The following is a 20,315-nucleotide window of genomic DNA, read 5'->3' as shown; positions in this document are numbered from 1 at the left end:
TATTACTTCGCTAGTGATTTTTACACAGCCTGCCATAAAACTAGGCAAATAAATAGAACCATAGACTATCAGGGTTGGAAGGGACCTCAGGAGGTCATTTAGTCCAACACCCTGCTCAAAGCAGGCCCAATCCCCAACTAAATCATCCCAGCCAGGGATTTGTCAAGCCTGACCTTAAAAACCTCTAAGGAAGGAGATTCCACCACCTCCCTAGGTAACCCATTCCAGTGCTTCACCACCCTCCTAGTGAAAAAGATTTTCCTAATATCCAACCTAAGCCTGCCCCACTGCAACTTGAGACCATTACTCCTTGTTCAGTCAGTAATATCTAGATGAGCTGATGATGTACCCCCTGGAAGACACCTGCATACCCACAAGGGTACATGCACCCCTGGTTGAGAACTGCTTCAAACTGATAATATGGCAGTATAATCCAGAACTGCTTCATGTGCAGCTCTTTAGAAATGTCTCCATCTGCTCTTACGTAGTATTGCAAATCATGACACCAAAAGTAACTCTAGAAATCGAAACTCCTTTATCTCGAGTACCTGCCCTGAGCTCCGCTGCATGACACCAGAACCTTTAAATTGTGCCCTCCCACTATCAGCAGTTACCAGTCGCCTCTGCCTGAGCACCTCATGCTGATTAATCTATCCCTCCCATCCTTTGTGGCTCTGATCTCTCCTTCAGTAGAGCTCAAGTTTTAGACATTGCACGTGTAGTCACTCTCTCTACGCTTACTGTGAGTGAGTGCCATTTGGAGGAACAGCAACAAAAAGAGGTGGAGTTTATATGTTCTCTAGTATTTAGATATGGGAGCTTTAGAGGGGCACACGTGGTGTTACAGAACAAGTGTTCACAGTTATATGATCTGTCTGAACTTGTATTTTACCACAGTAATTAGTACTCAGTACTCAGCTCCACCACCAAATCCCAATTCTGCAGGGTGAGCATCAGTTTTCTATGTTCATAGATCAAAAATATAACTAGGCCCTGGGTCTTCAAAGCCAGAAATCAATTTTGGGGAAAAAAAGTGGCGGACATTTTGAGCTGAGTTAAATGAATGGGAAGAGATGCCTTGTTTCAAGTTAAGATCAGATTTATTTTCAATCTTTTTGGCAAGGATAATTTGTAAATTTCTACCCAGTTATGGAGATTAATGGATAACTGTAGCTGCTCCAACACCACTTGCTGTTCTTGCAAGAGTGCAAATCACAAGGACAGGTCCAACACAAGCAAGCGAACCTTTTAGGAAGGATAAACACTTGGGCTGTGCCTTGACACAAACCTGGGAAATGGCTTTTCTACCACAAGAGGCACAAGTAGAAGACAGAACAGCTTCAAGGGGCAGTTTCTGGTTGGGGGGAGAGGGGGGCTTGCCTGGGCAGAATAGTTGCTCTTGTGCTTACTGGAGTAGAACTTTGGCCTTTTCCTAAAGAGCCTGACACAGTTCTTCCAATGATGCTGTCCCAACAGGATCCAGCCGGGGCTCTCAATAGCTGAGCTCCCTGGGAGTCTGGCTGCAAAACTCCCAGGTGATGGGACAGAAAGGAGCTTCCTGCCCAGAAGGTTAATGTTCCTGCCCAGTGAAGGAGCATTTCCACCTGTTTGTTTCTTCAGCCATTCGCACATATTTCCTGCACCCTGCCAGCACAGCGCCTGTCACACTTGGGCACAGGCTGCGCCACTTTGGCAGCTTTAGGTAACAGCAAAAAAAATAATTCATCCTGGTATGACCCCCATTGACCAGAAGCACTATAGCAGGGACCAAGCATGCTCACTGTCCCCAGAGAAGCTGAACACACACACACCTGCCTTTACTTTCAAGGGTTACAGTTACCAAAAAACCTTACCGGGAGACTGCCCAAGGGAAACCATCTCCTTCAGTTCTGACTCCTGTTGCACAAACCCGGGCTGCCTTCAGAGACTGCAGTACAGACAATCCTGGCTAACTCCAATTAATTCTTAAGACTTCAGCTGTATTCAGATTTAAAACTGAGTTCTAAAGCGTTTAGCAGAGGCCGAAACTGGAGAGAACAATGCACATTGAAAAGGGACTAGGCAGCCCAACTCTGGCCTTAGGCTAAGCAGTCAGCAGAAACTGGAGCTATAGAGCCAAACTCCTCTCTTGTAAGAACTCCAAAGATGTCAATGCAGATACAAGAAGTATGTACGTGGCTCAACAACAATCCAGTTCTGCAATAATACTCCAGATTTCTCACTACACAAGACATAAAGTAATATCCACTGACAGTGTTCCCACCTTTCCATGCTCTCACTGATTACGTACACATAGTTATGCACATTTTCTGTCAACACACAAAGTAAGCAAGCAGTGACTGCTGCATTTGAGCTTCATTTAACTGGAACCACCTCCTCAGTGCTGGGATTCTGCTTTTACATGCAATATAAGATGCTACTGGTCACACCCCAAGGAATAATGGTGCTGTCTGCCTCCCATTGTTTTGCCCCAAGGGTAAATGATTAATTGGTTTGCCCTTCCGAACTGTGCTATTTCTGTAGAACACAAATCAGCCAGCAACCTGGAGACTGGAAACAGGTTAGTGAGCACAAAATTGTGCTCTCTAGTTGAGAATGTTGGCTGCTGGGGATTTATCCTCCTACTTAAAAGGGGTTGAATTCCCCACTAATTGAAATAAATTCTTCTCTGATACAGTCAGTGCGCTCCACTCTCATATAACATTCTCAAACAGCAGAGTGCCCTGCCTCCTGCCCAGGGCCCATCGTACACGACACCCAAGTGGTTTAAAAACCCTGCTTGACTGCGACAGTTCATTAACTCCCAAGCACAGTATGACAGTGAGGGGTGGGCATGCAGGCTGAAAATGTTTCCCTGCTCACCTTTCGCAAGCTCAGCGACACCAGTCTCACTGGTGCTTGGCCTGTGATTAACCACAGATTATTTTCATTGAATGCCTAGCCCCCCTGCTCCTTGCCATTGTGCTGTGGCAGAAGCATGGCACTTGGAAGTGAGGGTATTCCCAAACTAGCACCTTCTGGCTGCCACCACCTTGTTCTGCCTCTGGCTGGGGGGTTCTTCTGGGTTTCTTGACAGCGGAAAGAGACAGGGACAATGAACATCAGGCAACATATCCTTACTGTGGAGAGGGGAGAACATCCCCAGAAGCAGCCACTCCTGTGAGCTGCTCAACAGTGATAGCTTGGAGCGTACCTGGTGAGCTAACACTGTGGTGTGAGGGACAAAAGAACAGTGATAGATACTTGAACATATCGACAACAAACCAAGAACCCAAGGGTTATTTGGCAGGGCTCCCAAGCAGAATATTGCACTCAGGGGTCACTAATGCTAGAAGCTTTAAACTGTAGAAAATTAAATGGTTTTGCACATTACAAAAATAAAGATAAACCACATTGTTCTACACGAGTTACTGAACAGCAGTGAACTTCAGATGAGTGATCCCGCATCTACATGAAATAGAACCAAACTGGAGTGCTCTAAATATTGCCATCAATCCTGACATTATGGCTATTTGTGTACAGCAAACAGAATCCCTGAGAAGCTGTTCAAACTGTTCGTTTGTCAAGCAGCTCTTCCTTGGAGGATGATCATGATTCTGAGGTTCAGGTGTAAAACGTTTACTCAGTTGTGCTTTACCAAGCCACAGCATTTATTCCTTGAAAACGTCTGAACTCTTCTTGTTAAGTGTGTCCATAGATCACGCTGAGTTATCAGGAAACGGTCCTCCATCTGCGAAAGATTCCAGTCTGGACTTTTCTTTTCCTCACTTAACATCACAGCAACAAATCACTAGTTTCTTCCTCTGGAGGAAAATAAAGACAGAGACACATCAGTGGCAATGAAGAGAACAGGAGAATGTTTCCAAATGTGGGAAATGATGGGAGATCCCAGCCCCAGCTCTGGGCACAAACAAAGCCTGTATCCATGTGGGAATTCTGTGCCTCTCCTGCCCCCTCCAAGCAGTGGCACTGAGCTCCAACAGCTGGAGAACATGCAACCTGTAAGGCTGGCCTTGTCTCTATGCCCCTTTGAGCATCTGTGTCCTCCCACTCCCCCAACATTGTAGGTGAATTTAGTTCACTGGTGCATTTTACGATAGTGCTAAGTAGACCATGAATGCGGTGCCAACAGAGTCTTGTCCCCAAGCCATTCTCCTCCTGGAGGAACCTCCTTTTTATTGAGCCAGAGGATTTGGAGGTTTTTGCCAAAACCAGAGCTAGGGAGTTCTTAGCCCAGACTAGCATTCCCAACCCTCTCATGCTGGAAAGGTTTTGCCAACACCTAATACACAATAGCACATCACTCAAATAGTTTTGCTATTGTAAAGATGGAGGAGCTGCATCTTTAGCTAACTATACATTATTTTAAACTGTAAACAAGTTAAGAAAGAAAAGAAGCCAGCTACACACTCCCCACTGACTCAGGCTTGTATGGCTTCAATTGGTCATGACTAGAGATTGGTCCAATCCAGAGCTCCATCTGTGAGTGTCTGTGTTCCTGATTTGGGGGTGTACAGGTCTTCACCGCTCATGCTCAGGTTTAATTAGGGGACTTCCAGAGAAGCTGATGATTCAGTATTCATCCGAACCTGACCAGCACCAGCTGTGGCACAGTTCATGGGAACAAACGTCAAATTATTCCTGAAAAGGAGGCAAAGCCTTCCCATTTTAATGTGTGCCTTGTGGTTCTGTAGCATTTCTCAACCTCTCAGCCACAGGGGCCCTCAGTACTCCTGGGGGGGATTCTGCGCCACTGCGCAAGCACAGAAACACTGATTCTCTTTGCTTCCTCACAGAACAATGATTTATGTGGGGAAGCAAAGAGAAGCTTTACCAGTGCTCACCGTGACAAAGTGGGGATTTTCCCTTGTTATGTTGTATGTGAATCTTACTATTTTGCATGAATGCTGCGTGTACCTCAGTTTCCCTGTGTATTGCACCAATGTCTAGGTGATGGGAATAAGGGTGTGTGAATTTTGCAGGGGCTGCTCCAGCTCCCTGCACGGATGCCATGGAGACCAAGGAGGGAGATGCGACCAGATGACTCTTGACCAGGGAAAAGAGACAAAGGCCAGAGGAGGAGCAGCAACAGGCAGGGTAGGGGCCAGGCAGCTGGAAGCAAGTCAGTCTCAGGTGGCTTGGGGGAGGGCCAGAGCCCTGGGTTCCCCTCCCCCGAAGATGGACTTGGATGAAAGTGACTGATTTCTCTGCTAACCAGTTCTGTTCTACGCTGTGTTCCTGTCGACTAATAATTCTGTTTTACCAGCTGGCTGAGAGTCACGTCTGACTGCAGAGTTGGGGGGCAGGGCCCCCTGGCTGCCCCAGGAGCCTCGCCTGTGCAGACTCACTGTGCGAAGCGCACGGAGGGGCAGGGGATGCTGAATGCTTCGAGGTCAGACCCAGGAAGGGCCAAACTGTGGAAGCTTCTTGCCCGGGAGACAGTCTGCTCAGAGAGAGGAGGCTCCCGCAGAGTCCTGATTGGCTTCATATGGAGTAGTTCCAGAGTATCACTCGGTGACTCCGTGACACACACTCACTCCTCCCTGGCAGTGCAGGCACATCTGTTTGGGAACCTGGAGCAGCTAGGGGAGAGGCAAGTCACTGCAGGCGGTGGGGGGCAGGGGGGGGAGGAGTCCAGATACAAGGGCATTGGGCAGACAGGGGAGCAACTCCCCATACAGTGATTCTCCTGCCATTTCCTGGCCCTATTGCTCCTCAGCCGCAGGGGGAGGGGTCCCTGTACAGGGAGCTGCTCCCCCTGTCCACCAACCCCCGTGCACCCGGATCCCTCCCCGCTGCACCCAGAACGCTCTGAGGCCCCCCTGCATTGGGAGCCCCTTGCAACCTCCCACAGAATTCCCACCCTGCTGAGCCTCACCCCTGCATCAGGAGCCTCCAGTACCCAGACTTCCCCACACCCAGAACACCCCCACTGAGCCCCCCACATCCAAATCCCCACCCTACAGAGACTCATCCCATGTGTCGGGTGCCCCATACACCCAGACCCCCATACCACTGAGTCCCAACCAGCTGCACAGCTGCATCCTGACCCCCACCCCACCAAGATCCACTCCTCCAGCACCCAGATCCCCCTGCTGAGCCCTAACGACCTTCACCTGGACTCCCCTGCAGAGTCCTCTTCTCCCTGCATCCAGAACCCCCAACCGAGCTCCTGTGCATCCAGATCTCCTCCCCCACACTGGGCTTCCCGCAACCTGACTGCTCCACACAGAATCTGGTACTCTTGAGGGAATTCTAAATCAAAATTTAAAAATTCAGCACCAATAAATTAAAAAAGTTTTAAAATTCTGCATATTTTATTTGCCAATATAATCACATCATTTTCAATTACTTTGGTAATTTATTTCAAAATACTTTTCAGCAAAGAATTGAAAATAGCGTGATTATATTGTGGTGTTTTGACAAATATTCAGATTTTTGCAGAATTTTAAAATATTGTGTGCAGAATGTTTATTTTCTGGGCACAGAATTCAAGAGTAACTCAGTGTGGTGTGCCGAGGTCCCTGCCCTTCACGCGTTCCATAGCGTGCTGATTCGGCTGTCGTATCTGCGGAAGCACCTCAGGAAACCCCTGCAACTGAGGTTTCTTGACTTCAATGGAAAATCACAACATATCGGTTACCTTCCACAGCACCGAAGTGTTTAAACAGCACCTTGAGGGGTGCAGCGTAGCAGCTTAACCTCCTGGACAAGGACATTAGATGCTCCAGAGAAATCATTTTTATTACTATACAAAAATCTCTTCAATCAAGCTGCCTGCAGCTGTCTAGAAGACCAGCACTCCCCTGGCCACGCATGCCACCACTGCATTTTACATTGTGCTGTGAGGTGGTCTCCAGTGCCCAGGCGGCTCACTGACTATTTGATCAGAAACAAAGGGTTGAGGGCAGCCTACATTTTTCTTCTCCAACTAGCTTCCTAGCGACAACCCCCTCTCGGCTCTCACAGCAAGTGTGCATCTCAATAGTGCTGAACTGCTCTTTCTGGTATCCGGTTATTTCAGGGGTCACCGACCCCAAGTGATCTCTGTTTGACAGGCCAGGATGAACGTAAAATGCTCTAAAACAAAACCATGGAAAGCACCACAGTTAGCACAAGGGAGACAGAGCACTCTGTTTTAGGGCGACGCTCCCAATCCCTCAGACTCTGCCCTATGCAGAGTGGTTTCCTGTCCTAATAAAAGGACGGCCCTACTGGGTCAGACCAAAGGTCCATCTAGCCCAATATCCTGTCCTCTGACAGTGGCCAATGCCAGGTGCCCCAGAGGGAATGAACAGAACAGGAAATCATCAAGTGATCCATCCCCTGTCGCCCATCCCCAGCTCCTGGCCTCATTCCCCAGCTCCTATTATGTTCACTCTCTCCTATTCCCACCAAGTTCCCTCACCCCTTTTTCTTACCCACCCATCCTTCTCCACAGGAAACATTCATGTAGGAAGCCAATCCCTCCCCACAGCTGTGGGAAAGGGTCCCCTCAACCCCACTATGGTCCTGTTCCTGGAGGCAGTGCAGAGGTCTTTGGGGTTAGCCTTCAGTGGGTTCTAGATAACCCCTCTGCTTGCTGGAAGGGAAAGGGAGCTCCCTCTCTCCTCCTGTCCCACTCAGGGACCCGGCAGCTCACAGTGCAGGCGAGGAGTCCACCATCACTCTGCTCCCCCAACACAGCTCACAGGCTGGTCTTTGATGCTACTCACAGCTTTGCCAAGCAGCAGAGTGAGGCTGCCCCTATTCTCAGTGATGTTAGGAAGTGCCACGCATGAGCAGCAGTGCTGGAGCCATCTGCTGGCAGCCTCAGGAAGGCAGTTCTGCACCTTGCCCCACACAGGACACTGCTGTGAGTTTCCCTTAGGAACTGCAGGGATACAGCCCTCAAGAGGGATAGAGCCCTCAAGGCCCTTGGAGACTGCAGAAGCTGAAGGCACTTGGCCAAGGGAGCCAAGGGCTCCTCCAAGCCCTGAGCTCAAGTCTGTGGCTGAATGCTCTCTGGGTAGAATGCTCTTCTTCAGGCTGTTACCAGCTCACTACACAACATGACTGCACTACGTGACCCCCTCTGTGGAGGGGCAGCCACCGCATGCGTGATTGCTCTGCAGCAGCTGGTCAGTCTGACACTCCCGCCACGTGTGCCCACACCAAGAGATCTGGTTCCAAAGATACCCGAGAACGGGGAGTGTGCACTTTTCCAGCCCAGCTCCCTAAGGACAAGCCCAGCCTGGCAGCTTGCAGACTACTGTGCGGTTTGCTGAGTAGCCTTTCCCTGCAGACCCCAAGGGAGCTCTGGTTCCGACAGGCAGTAATTCTGTCAGGATTTCAATGACCAAGTCAGATTCCTTGTTTACAAGAGCAGGCTCTCACCGCGTGAAGCGTCAGGAGGACACCATGCATTTGTTTGGGGTTAAAATGTCGAAGGGTTCACGCAGCAGCCAGCCCTCTCTTAGCAGTGACAAAGGGAGCATGAAGGCCTGATTGTCCCCCCTTTCCTAAGCTGGGGGCATTTCACACCTGCTCTGCATTGCAGTAAGGGCAGGGTGAATCAGCCCCTCTCCTCCCAAGATAGCTCCTAGGACTCTGGTACACTAGGGGAGCTGTGCATCCCAGCCTAGCGAGAAACTGCTAATTCATTTTTCCACGTCTCCCACTGGCAACAGATGGCCAGAGCCCAGCACACACAGTGTAAGACTTTTCAGCTGTAAGATGGCAGTTGCAGCCCCTGCAGGCCAGACTGTCCCCTCGTTGCCCACCTGGAAAGGAGCCAGCACTTTGCTCTGGGTAGCAAAGCATCATATCTGTCAGCACAGCCAGAGGAAAGCTCTGCCTGGTAAGCCATCGTCAGCACCAGAGACTCGCAATCGGAAAAGAGTTAGACCAGTGTGTGTGATGCACAAGCTGGAAGAGAACCCAGCTTGCTCTCTGTAGTGGGGCCACTGCCCCACTCCGGGGTAAACAGGGCTGTGGCTGGGTAAGCCAATCAGCTGGACTGATTGGCCTAGCAGCCTCAGCTGTGGCCATGCCCCAATCAGGGCCCAGCTGGCCCTTACAGGAGGGCAGTGGGCCAGGAGCAGGCAGGCTTCCTCCAGCTGAGGAGGGAGATGGATCTGGCTGCCTGAGTACTAAAGGGTACTGGAGTGAAGCCAGGCTGGGGAAAGGCCAGAGGAGCTGGGCATCTCCGGGCCAGCAACTCCCCAGGCTGCAAGGCCTTGTACAAAGCCCCTGGAGGTATTGGGTGCTGGGAAAGGCAGCAGGTCAAAATGTCCCTTGCTATTGATGACTGGCTTATACAGACTGCAGTCGGCCCCAGTGAAAGGGGGCAAGATGCTGACTGGCAGTGGCCCATAGGCTGAGGCAAGGTGGGGATAGAGGGTGGGGGTTCTCCAGGGAGGGCAGACTGGAGGGGCAGCACCCCAGGTGAAAGGGCACCTGGCCAGGAGGGACATGGGGGCCAGCAACAGCGAGACACTGGCAGAGGATGCTCTGGAGCTGGTAAAAAGAGCTAATTCCCAGAAATACCAGCAGGAGACGCTGCTGGGTGAGTCTCCACCCCGCTACACTCTCCCAGAGGTAACGCACTCATTTGCAACTGAAGTCTGGGGACATGTGTCTGACCAATACGTGGCACTTTTTCAGTTGCTTTTCTCAACACATCTGCACTTTGAAGAGGAGGAGAGGAGCAGTAAGAAACACAAGAGTTTTCTGCCTTAAAAGGTGACTGACAGGGTCCCTTGGAGAGAGAGGAGTCAGTCATATCAAGCCTCCTGTGGTGGTGTTCTCCATGTTAGCCCATGTAAGATGGTTCCTGTACCCATCTGTGATGGGGTAGTAGCACCTAGTGGTCAGCCCATCCCATGCCCTGGGATGGCCCTTTAAGGGTCTGGAAGAGTCCAGCGCATACAGAGAATGACCCAACCAACTAAAGCCTTCTTCTGCTCCGGAGCTGTGCCCCATCCCCACTGACTTGGCTTCCCCTGGATGGGACAAGGTGGCTCCTGCTTCAGCTCTGCCCTCCCCTCCCAGAAGCAAGGAGAGAACTGGAAAGGAAGAAAGAGACTTGCCCTTTTCAGAGAGATACTGCCCCCTGCCATCCATGAACCATGTGCGGCCCAGCAGCTTCCTCTGTACTCCTGCCACCTCTAGCCAGTGTCCTGGCAGCTCCAGTCCTTACAGGGACAGAGAAGACAGGGGAAGCCAGCAATCACTGGGAGAGGGTGGCCAGTGTTAGCAGTGTGGAGGATTGGATGGCCAGTATTCACTGCAGGGTGAGGGTGGCGAGTGACACACTTCATTCATTGTAACGGGGTGTGGCATCAATATTAACTGAGCCTGCATGTGGCACAGACATGACTTGGAGGTGAGGGGGAAGAGTGCTTGTCTCTTAGGAGGACACTGTAGATATTAACTCAGCTGCAGCCAGTCATGTAATGAGCTTGGGCTTAGAGCCACTGAACACTGGTGCTTGTAAAAGCAGTTTTGTAATGCCGGACAGGAGATGGGATTTCTGTTCTGCAAAACAAAACAAAAAACCTGAGTTTGAGGGGAAATATCCTGAATCAGGACAAAAAGCCACAAAACTTGAATTTTTTGTGGGGATGAAATTCCTAAATTTTTTGCTTTGGAAATACTGACATATTCCCACAGTGGGACCACTTCAGTGTTTCCAAAACAAAATGTGCTCCCTGGAATCACCTGCTCTGCGGTAGCTGACAGTCTGGGAAGCCCACAAGGTCAGCTGTGGAGAACAAGGGAGCCCCGGTGGCCAGTCTGTCTACCTGGTTCCCAGCACAAGTGCTGGTGGAATCAGCCTGTTTTCACGCGCATTCCGATCCCACCAAACCAATCCTTTTGGATGGAATGTCCAGCCAGCACTAGGTGTTTGGTAGGGAGCAGTAGTGAATGGAGGATCCATCTTGCACGAAAGCGGGTGGAACAGAGAGGGTCAGGGGTATCTTTCAGCCCTATACCAGTGAGTGTCATTTGAATGGGAAGGGTTAGGATAATGTCCTAGCTCTACACCATCGTGAATTTAGGAAAGGATTCAAAGTAACAGATCTGGCTGAGATTTAAAGAAGGTTTACAAACGCCACAGAAAGCAGGATACGTACAGGCAGCGTGTGGGTTTGTGCAAATGAGAGACAGCACCAGCACATCGGGGACTTAAAACACGTAACTGATTGGTTAGCTGCAGTTCAGTTGCTCCAAAACTCAACCTGCTACAGACCAAGCATCATGTGTCAGCTATAACCTAGCACATGCCAGCCCAGAGCTGGACTGTCCTTTTATTCCATCTCAACCTTCGATATGTGAAACCCACCAGCGAGCAAGTTAGGTTCACGTACATTTACAATCTCATAGTTAAAAACTGCATCTGCGGTTAACTGTCTGGGACAGTAATTTTGATACTGGAATTCATACCACGTGAAACTCTCTATTAACAAGCTGCCCCAGTCCACCCCTCCACCAAATTATGGGAGGAACGTTTGTGCCATAGATTGCTACAGTGAAGAAGAGCCAGACCACACTGGCCTGCTCTACCAGTCTGCTTTTAAAGAGATATGATAGCTACATGCACACTGTCAAACCCCACTGAAAATATGACTGATGCAACCCCAAACACTCACCTGTAAGGAAACAGCTCTAGGAAGCTCCACAACAGCAAGTCTCAACTGACTTTTCTTCAGTTACATCTGAATGAAAAAGTACTGAAAAAATGTTTACATTCATCAACAGGTCCAAATGGGTGCACAGCAGGGTCCATAGAATTTCAGTCCCAGTGTTTCATCTCCAGCCAATAATGCTGCCATCTGATTGCTGCAAGACTATTGTTTCACGTCACATCTGCTCATCAGTGACCTTCAGATTGCACTGTACACTTAAGTTCTCAAGGGTATCTCAGGAGAGACACACTTAGCCGTGTTCCCACTTCAAATAGTTCAGAGTTCCAAAGTCTGGTCTCGTTGTAAAGGCAGGACTCCAAACCCAAGAGACAGTAGCACTACAGATCCTTCAGCCACACCGCAGTTTCACACGCTGCCCGATGTAAAACCTTTAGCACTAGCATTACCATTCATCTGAAGGAGAGAAGGACAAAGAAACCGTCTTGTAGCAGCAGTCTTTCATGGCTTATAGTAGCAGCAAAGAGTCCTGTGGCACCTTATAGACTAACAGACCAATTGGAGCATGAGCTTTCATGGGTGAATACACACTTCATCGGACATATCTGTTAGTCTATAAGGTGCCACGGGACTCTTTGCTGCTTTTACAGATCCAGACTAACTTGGCTACCCCTCTGATACATGGCTTATAGTGTTCATGATGAACAGATTAATACACATTCTGTTTTCTTCTAGATGCCAAATATGGTGAGTACTCAGTCTAAATAAAATAGCCCTTTTTCAGAACAGACAGGGTTTCTTTTGTCATGGGTTTGCTGGCAATTACTACAGGATGGGGGCACTAGTGTTAGGTGCTACCTAGGGCAGACTGAATATTTGGGGGACAAGCCTTACAGTGTTTGTGTTCCATCTCAAACTGTTTAGTTTGAGGGTAGAAATTTCTTTGCTTCTGAGATCCAACACAGTGTCAAACAAACAAAAGGTGAGATGTGCAGCTGTGGTTCAGGAGCTTCAGGAGATGCAAGGTCTACAGACAGAGCTGTGTTTGAAAGCTGCATTAACACACAACTCAACACAGCTTCCCCCCTCTCCCAAGCTGGTTTAAACACAGTTGGCCCATTGCAGGGAGACCAGGGCAACTTGTGCTCAGAACTAGTGTCAGACAGTGAACGAGACCAGTGAGGATCTAAAAGCAGGAAAGAACACCAAGGCTGGTGCCCAAGAGAACAGCTAGCCACGGATCCAGCTGACATTCTTTGCACACCTTTGTCTGCTACCATTACAAAGCGCACCCCTCCCCACAAGGAGGAATACATGGGACATGAATCTCTGAAGAGAGACTCAGCAACAGGTTTGGGAACCTCTGCCATAGCAGAAGCTTGCATCCAGAGAAGCAAAGACACCATTTTAAAACCTGGAGCTTTCCATCTGCTTTGAGCAGGGGGTTGGACTAGATGACCTCCTGAGGTCCCTTCCAACCCTGATATTATATGATCAAGTGATGTGTAGCCAGAACAACAAAAATAAAGGATACTTCCTATAACTGGGAGTTCTTGGAGATGTGTGGTCCCTATCTGTATTCCATGCATGGGCAAGCATCTGTGCATGCGCCCAAGTCCACAGATTTTAACAAGTAGTGTCAGCTGGCCCCCACACACACAGTAGATCTCCTTGTGCTCCCGAGCAAGGGTACAAGAGGCAGTGTGTTCCTCTTCCTGAGAATTTAACCAGATGTGAAAGCAAAGGGGACGGAGAGTGGGTCGTGGAATACATCTCAAAGAACTTCCCATTACAGTCAGCAACCTCCATTTCTTCTTCAAGAGCTGGTCCCTACATGTATTCCACGCGTGGGTGATTGGCAAGAAGTGCTCAGACTGGAGGTGGAGACAAGGAAGCCAGCAACAAAGATGTGTGCACTACTGCAGATCCCACTGCTGCATTTGCAGCAGAGGCCTGGACTAGTGCGCAATATACAGCAAATGTGTGTCTAGAGCTCCAAGTCGCTGCTCTGCATATGTCCTGTGTTGAGACTTCCTGCAGGGATGCTATCATGGTGGCCTGGTGCTCTTGGGTAGTGTGCTATTATGCCTCCAGGAGGCGGAATGTGAGCGAGCATGTAGCACTTGATAATGCAGCCAGAAACCCACTTAGAAACCCTTTGAGGCGACATAGCTGTGACATTCTACACCTTGGGGGAGTGTGCTTTAACCCCCATATTCCTCATTTTTATATAATTGTGATCTTACATGTAAAGCAGGCCATGTGAGGTATCAGGGGAAAGGTTATGATCTGCTGAAAGTCATTTCTCTACCTACATATGTGTATCATCACTGCATGTGAAGTTATGAGAATTGTGTTGTACGGTGATCACTAAAACATGCTGTAAGTTGGGGAATCAGTCAGATATTAGCTCCTCAGAGACAACAGCACGGAAAATAACCAATGCCTGGGCAGGTGTCAAACAACCATCAACAGCCATTGTCCAGCAAGGGAGATACAATTCAATGACTCACCTGCATAAGGCCACACCAGGGGAATTGCTCAACCTTGCTTGGGCCACGTCCAGACTAGGGTATTAAAATCGATTTTAGATACGCAACTTCAGCTACGGGAATAACGTAGCTGAAGTCGAATATCTAAGATTGAATTACTCACCCGTCCAGATGGCGCAGCATCGATGTCCGCGGCTCTCCGTGTCGATTCAGGAACTCCGTTCGGGTTGATGGAGTTCCGGAATCGATGTAAACGCGCTCGGGGATCGATACATCGCGTCCAGACTAGACGCGATATATCGATCCCCGAGCAATCGATTTTAACCCGCCGATGCCGCGGGTTAGTCTGGACGTGGGCTTGGAGACTCAGCAATGCCTCCAGACATACCTGGACTTGTGGTGTTTTCCAAGCACAAGGACTGAGGGGATAAAACAGACAGAAGGGCCACATGTTTGGCCTCTTCTCCTGCCCCCACCTATGCTGCAAGGAACTGAGACACTGAGAAGAAGAAAAGACTCCAACAGAGGATACTGGCCCAGGTTTAAGGAACAAACCTGTATATTAAGGACTGCAATATCCAGTGGGGTGAGAAAACTGCTTCATCTAGATGTTTTCCAGTCGAACAGGTTGAGAGTTTAGACTGTGTGCTTATATTTCATTTCTTTTGGTAACTAACTCTGACTTTTCCCCCTACCACTTATCACTTAAAAAAATCTCTCTTTTGTAGTCAATAAATTTGTTTTAAGTGTTTATCTTTACCAGTGAGGTTGTATGAAGTGTGTGGCAAATCTGCTCAGATTTGACAGAGGTATATCCACTTTCCACTGATGAAGTGGTGAACCAATTAATACATTTGCATTGCTCATCTTGCGCAGTGCAAGACGGTACATTCCTGGGGTACAGTGCTGGGAGCTGGGGGAATCTGGCTGGTGCCTTTCCCTGTGTGATTCAGGAGTGGCTGGGGAGCATTCATGCGATCCAGCTGGGTGTGGGGCTCCACATGCTGTTGTGCTGAGTGATAACAGCACCTGGAGGGATTGCTGCTGGTCATTAGCAAGACACTGTGAGAGACAGCTCAGGCTGGAGAGAGTTCAGGAGGCAAAGTGGTCCCACAAGTCCCAGGCTGCACCCCGGGGATCCTGTCACAATAGACTGACCTTGGGATTTCTCAGGTATCATGATAGAGTGTCTTGGTGACTTTCTGATGGGTTTGGTTCTTTGCAGGTAAAAAGCCAGCGAATGCTGGACGTCAAGAGAATGAAGTCTCTTCTGTTTGGGAGAAGTGTGCGGTTTGGGAAAAGAGACAGGTAAGTGAATACGCTGGTTAAGGTAAACTTCAGAGACTAGCCTGGGAAGAAATTCAGGGTGAAAGCAAAGGGATACTTTGTGTTTCTGAAATATCATAAAAGGGAGGATCTGCCAAGAGGGCTCCCAGTTTGTTGACCCTCCTGGCTGAAGCGATGGCCAAAACACCGCTTTCATGGATGGTGACATAGGGAGGGGGAGTAGAGAAGGGTCCTTTTTAGGTTTCGACCATCAAACAAAGGAGGCCATGATCTTAGTGGGAACCTTGGAGTCGATGTGGTCCTTGTTGGGTGAGTTGACTGAGCTGAGCCAGGCCTGTAGGCAACACAGATGAAGTCTGGCAAAGTGTGTCACATTAGTATATGCTGCCACATGGCCTAGCAGTGATATGCACATTCTCACTGTAGCCTTTGGTCTGCGGGAAATCAAATAAATCAGGTTGCACGTCATTTGAAACCTTTCTGCAGGGAGGAAGACTCTTGCAGAAAGAGTCCATTGTTGCCCCAATAAATTTTGTCAGCTTCATGAGGGATAAAGTGGATTTTTCTCTATTCATGCAAACTCCCAGGGCTGTGCGAAACTGAATGAGGAATTGAATAGCTGATGTGATCTCCCATCGAGAGGGTCCTAACAGGAGCTAGTCATCCAGATACAGAAAAACTGTATGGCCCTGACATCTCATCAGTGCTGCCATCACAGAAAAAACTTTTGTAAATGCTTTGGGTGCTACCACTAGTCCAAAAGGGAGGACTCGGAATTAGAAGTGCTCCTGACCCACCATGAACTGTATGAGCCCCCTGTGGAAAGGGTGAATGTCTGTATGAAAATATGCATCCATGTTGAAAGCTGCGACCCATATTACCTCTTCAGGAGGAGACTATTGATGCCAATGTAACCATCCTGAATTTTGACTTTCAAATGAAGATGCTGAGGTGCTAAACATCCAGATTGGGTCTCCATCCTCTGTGTTTTTGGGGACTAGGAAAAATGGACACTAGAACCCTCTTCCTTGATACTGAGGCAGGACGTGTTCTGTTGCCCATTGGTATAATAGGGATTCTACTTCCTGTTGAAGGGTCATCTAGTGAGACTGGTCCCCAAAGAGGGACCGGGAAGGGGGCTTGTGCAGAGGGAAGGGGAGGAACACTATGGAGTATCCCTTATGGATAATCTCCAAGACCCAACCAACTATCATGATTAGCTCCCAGTTCCAGGCAAAAAGAGTAAGATGGCCCCCAAAGGTGATGGAAAAAAGGATAGGAGGAATCAGAGATCACAGAATATCAGGGTTGGAAGGGACCTCAGGAGGTCATCTAGTCCAACCCCCTGCTCAAAGCAGGGCCAATCCCCAGACAGATTTTTGCCCCAGATCCCTAAATGGCCCCCTCAAGGATTGAACTCTCAACCTTGGGTTTAGCAGGCCAATGCTCAAACCACTGAGCTATCCCTCCCCCAATGGCACGTGGGTCTCGACTAAGATGCAAAAGTGGCTCCTAGCAGTGGGCTGGGAATGAGTTGTGGTTGAGGTGCTAGAGGGGGCTTAAAAGCAGGGCCTCTCAGTCTTTTGTTGCTTGCATGGAGGCTCAGCAGGATGCTGGTAGTAGAAAGCATGAGGAGGAGGAAGTGGTCTTGTTTTATAGGTCTGCCTCTAGTGCTTCCTTCTCGGGGCTAGTGGGCAGATCCCCAAGGAGCAAAGGTCGGACATCAAGTCCTTTAACAAATAAAGAGTCATTAATTTTCTCATTGAAGAGGTTCAGCTTGTCAAAGGGAAGATCTTGGATAGTATTCTGCACTTCCCTGGGAAATTCTGAGGACTGCAGCCAAGAATCCCTCCTCACAACAATACCAGTGGCCAAGCGTGTTGATGCTCTATCCACTGCATCAACTGCAGCCTGAACAGCCACTTTTGCCACCAACTTGCCCTCCTCTAGTAAGGAGAGGAATTGGGCTCTGTCATTAGTGGAAAGTTTGTCCTGAAAGGCCACCAGCCTAGAGTAGTTGTTGAAGTTGTACTTTGCTGATGCGGAATTGCAAGCCCTCAAAGACGACCTTTCTCCCCAGGAGGTCCAGTCTCCTGAAGCCTTTGCCTGACAGGATGGTCCTTATGTATAGTGACTTACTCCTCTCTGTAGCAACCTGTACCACCAGAGAGTCTGAAGCAGGGTGGAAGAATAAAAATTTGGCTCCCTTTGGTGGGACCAAAATGCACCTGTTGGTCCTCAGAGGTGTGGGAGTACAGGATGATGGGGTGTGCCAATCTTACTAGTTCCAATATGGCCTCATTAACTGGGAGAACCACCTTACTTGGGCCCTGAGGCTGCAAAATGTCCAACCAGTTGGTGTGGGCCTTGGGTTTCCTCCAGAGGTATCTAGAGACAATTAGCCACTCTTTGCACAAGTCATGGTATTGCTGATGATTGTCCAGTGGGGATGGAGAAGAGGAGGAGATTCCCATCGGGACTGTCTGTACCTGTGGTTCTGGTTTGACCTCCTCCTCCTCCTCATACACCAATGAATCTGGTTGTGGGTGAGAAGGAGAAGAGTGGAAAGTCTCCTGGGTGAGTCCCAGGCATCTGCTATCAGGATCCTACAGTCCCCAATAAGGCCTGAAAGGGGTCAACTGTTTGAGGGGGACCCCGTGACATGGGAAACCGTCAGTCCCTAAGAAAGTCATGACTATAAAGGTAGCAACTGTAAGTCCTGGAATGCCTGTTTGGGCTTGGCTCTCTCTGGGAGGGGGATGAAGGAGGAGCCAGCTCATCAGATTCATCTGAATCTGAAAATTGCTCCTGTTGGAATGGCTGAGCTGGCAGCAGCTGCCAGTGTTGCCTGATGGCTGTAAGTGAGATGGCTCCTGGTGTAGTAATGTCCCTCCGGAGGGCTGGGCCAGAGAAGAGGGGAGAATGTGGATAGGGGAGAAAAGTATCCTCTGGTGCCTTGTAGGTCTGAATATGTCCTAATGCACAGGAGGTTCGCATGGTTGGCACTGATGGTATGGGTGCATTCCTGGCGTGATGAGTTCTTTGGGCAGGTAAGTCAGTACCAAAGAGTCTGGACCGTTGCGGACAGGACCAGCACACGGCTGTCTTTATGCTTCAGTGCCAGAATCACCAGTGCAATCTTCTTCCTACGTGCTTTACCCTCAAGCCAGGATTGTGTGTGGTTTGGGTTTTTTTTTTGTTTTTTTGTTTAAATTGTTGTGGGTTTTTGTCAGAACTAGTTCTTTAGGACATGTAAGAGTTTGCTTGACCTCACTGGACTCGGGGAAGGAGCACATCTCTTATGGACAGTCACTGATGGGGGTCTGTCCTCACACCGATGAGTGCCCCTTACTTTCGTGGGAAGTCCTGGCGGGTTCCACTCCTAAGCATGTGCTCATAAGGGTGCTGCTCATTTGTTGAGGCTGAAGTACATGTGTGTCTCCCTGGCTGGACTGGAGAGGGGCCTTCTTCATCAAGCATTCCTAAGGCAAAGCTGACGGGCTTTGTGATTTCTCAGTGGAAACAAGAGACAAAATATGCATGTCACCCAAACAGTAGAGGCAGTATTGCTATTCGTCACTGATGGAAAAGGATCTAGGGCGGGAGATGCAGTTCTTGAAGCATGGGACTCTGGGCATAGTCCCAGACCATGGGGAAGAAGTCCTTGGTCCAGGGAAATAAACTACACTAGAACTATAACTGTACTAAGCTAAAAAGAATAATTATTCACCAGCCATTTTATTTACAGGTTTTCTGAAAAGCTGAAGGAGAGGACACTGGATTCTGACTCTGGCCATGTGGTGGTTAGAAGGAACTGAGGTCGTGTCTACCCACACTGCCTCTGATACCCTCAACTTGGGAACACGAGGAGATCTACTGCACCAACAGACACTGCTTGTTAAATTCTCTGGGCACAGGAGCACGGTGTGCATGTGTACCCACACATGGAATATGCACACGGACCAGCACTCAAAGAAGAATCACCAGTTAGTCAAACATTTCTTTCATTCAGCAAAACAAACTGAGGAGGATTTTGCTTTACTGTACCTTTATTCTGAGAAGGGGATGTCCACATCCCACTAATAATTAGAACAGTCCCTGGGCTCTGTGGCGGCTAGTTTTCAAAAATGCTTAGCAAGGGCTTGTCTTCTGTAGGGTTTTTGGCATGTACTGAAATTGGGGGTCCGTGCGTCTCTCAGAGCTCACTTGGAACAAGGGCTGATGACTGTCGGGGTTGGAGGATAAATCAATGCGACATTGACTCTCTCGCTGCCATTTCTGGGGCAGATTATTTCCATCACTCCCTCTGGTCTAGGCTGACTCAGCAATTCTCCTGAGAGAGAGAGAGAGAGAGAGAGAGAGAGAGAGAGAGAGAGAGACATTGAGCATCACAGCCATAGTCACAACACAGCTCATTTCACAAAGACCCGTAAGGGAGACATCTAAAACCAATGTCATAAAATGTTCTATAAGGAATTTTATTTTTCAACCCAACAGAATTCTCATCTGCATAACCATGATGGTGATTATAGCTGGAAGAATATAGCTCCAGACAAAGGCAACATCTGCCATTACTCCCGGCTCCCCTAACCTGCATCACCACAGACTGACTCAAAAGATCTTTAGCTAGACACTGCAAATTGAAGTCAGTCTCTAGAGTCTAATGAGGCAAGGACTGCAGAGTAGGTGTTCCTAATTAGGGTTCAAGGGCAGATGGGATCTGAAATTCACCTTCCAACAAAGCTTTGCATACACAATATGAATTACAGGTGTCAGTAAGGCAGCTGGCAGATCAGTGGAGACAGCTGTAGAAATCCCCCTATTATTTGTGTCTATGTAGTACAGTGATTCGCACCCTACCTCCTCCCCCCGCCCCTCGGAGAGATTATCCTACCATGGAATAAATCAG

General features: G+C 48.9%; 2 long non-coding RNA genes across 2 annotated transcripts in view; one reads left to right on the top strand and one right to left on the bottom strand.

Annotated features, from left to right (window-relative positions):
* LOC115652921 overlaps window positions 1-19,594 on the top strand; it is a 28,016-nt gene extending 8,422 nt beyond the window's left edge. Inside the window, exons 2-3 of the long non-coding RNA XR_004000770.1 lie at window positions 15,345-15,427; window positions 19,155-19,594. This is a non-coding gene — a long non-coding RNA (uncharacterized LOC115652921). The remainder of the gene's footprint in view (window positions 1-15,344; window positions 15,428-19,154) is intronic.
* Window positions 289-8,608, bottom strand: LOC115652923. Its single transcript, XR_004000772.1, has 3 exons — window positions 8,597-8,608; window positions 4,213-4,217; window positions 289-819 (listed from the first exon to the last, which is right to left on the bottom strand). It is a non-coding gene; the product is annotated as an uncharacterized LOC115652923 (long non-coding RNA).
* Window positions 19,595-20,315: the final 721 nt, after the last annotated feature.

The sequence above is a fragment of the Gopherus evgoodei genome, chromosome 5 (assembly GCF_007399415.2).
Source record: "Gopherus evgoodei ecotype Sinaloan lineage chromosome 5, rGopEvg1_v1.p, whole genome shotgun sequence".
Lineage (NCBI taxonomy): Eukaryota > Metazoa > Chordata > Testudines > Testudinidae > Gopherus > Gopherus evgoodei.
This window is presented reverse-complemented; position numbering and strand designations above follow the sequence as displayed.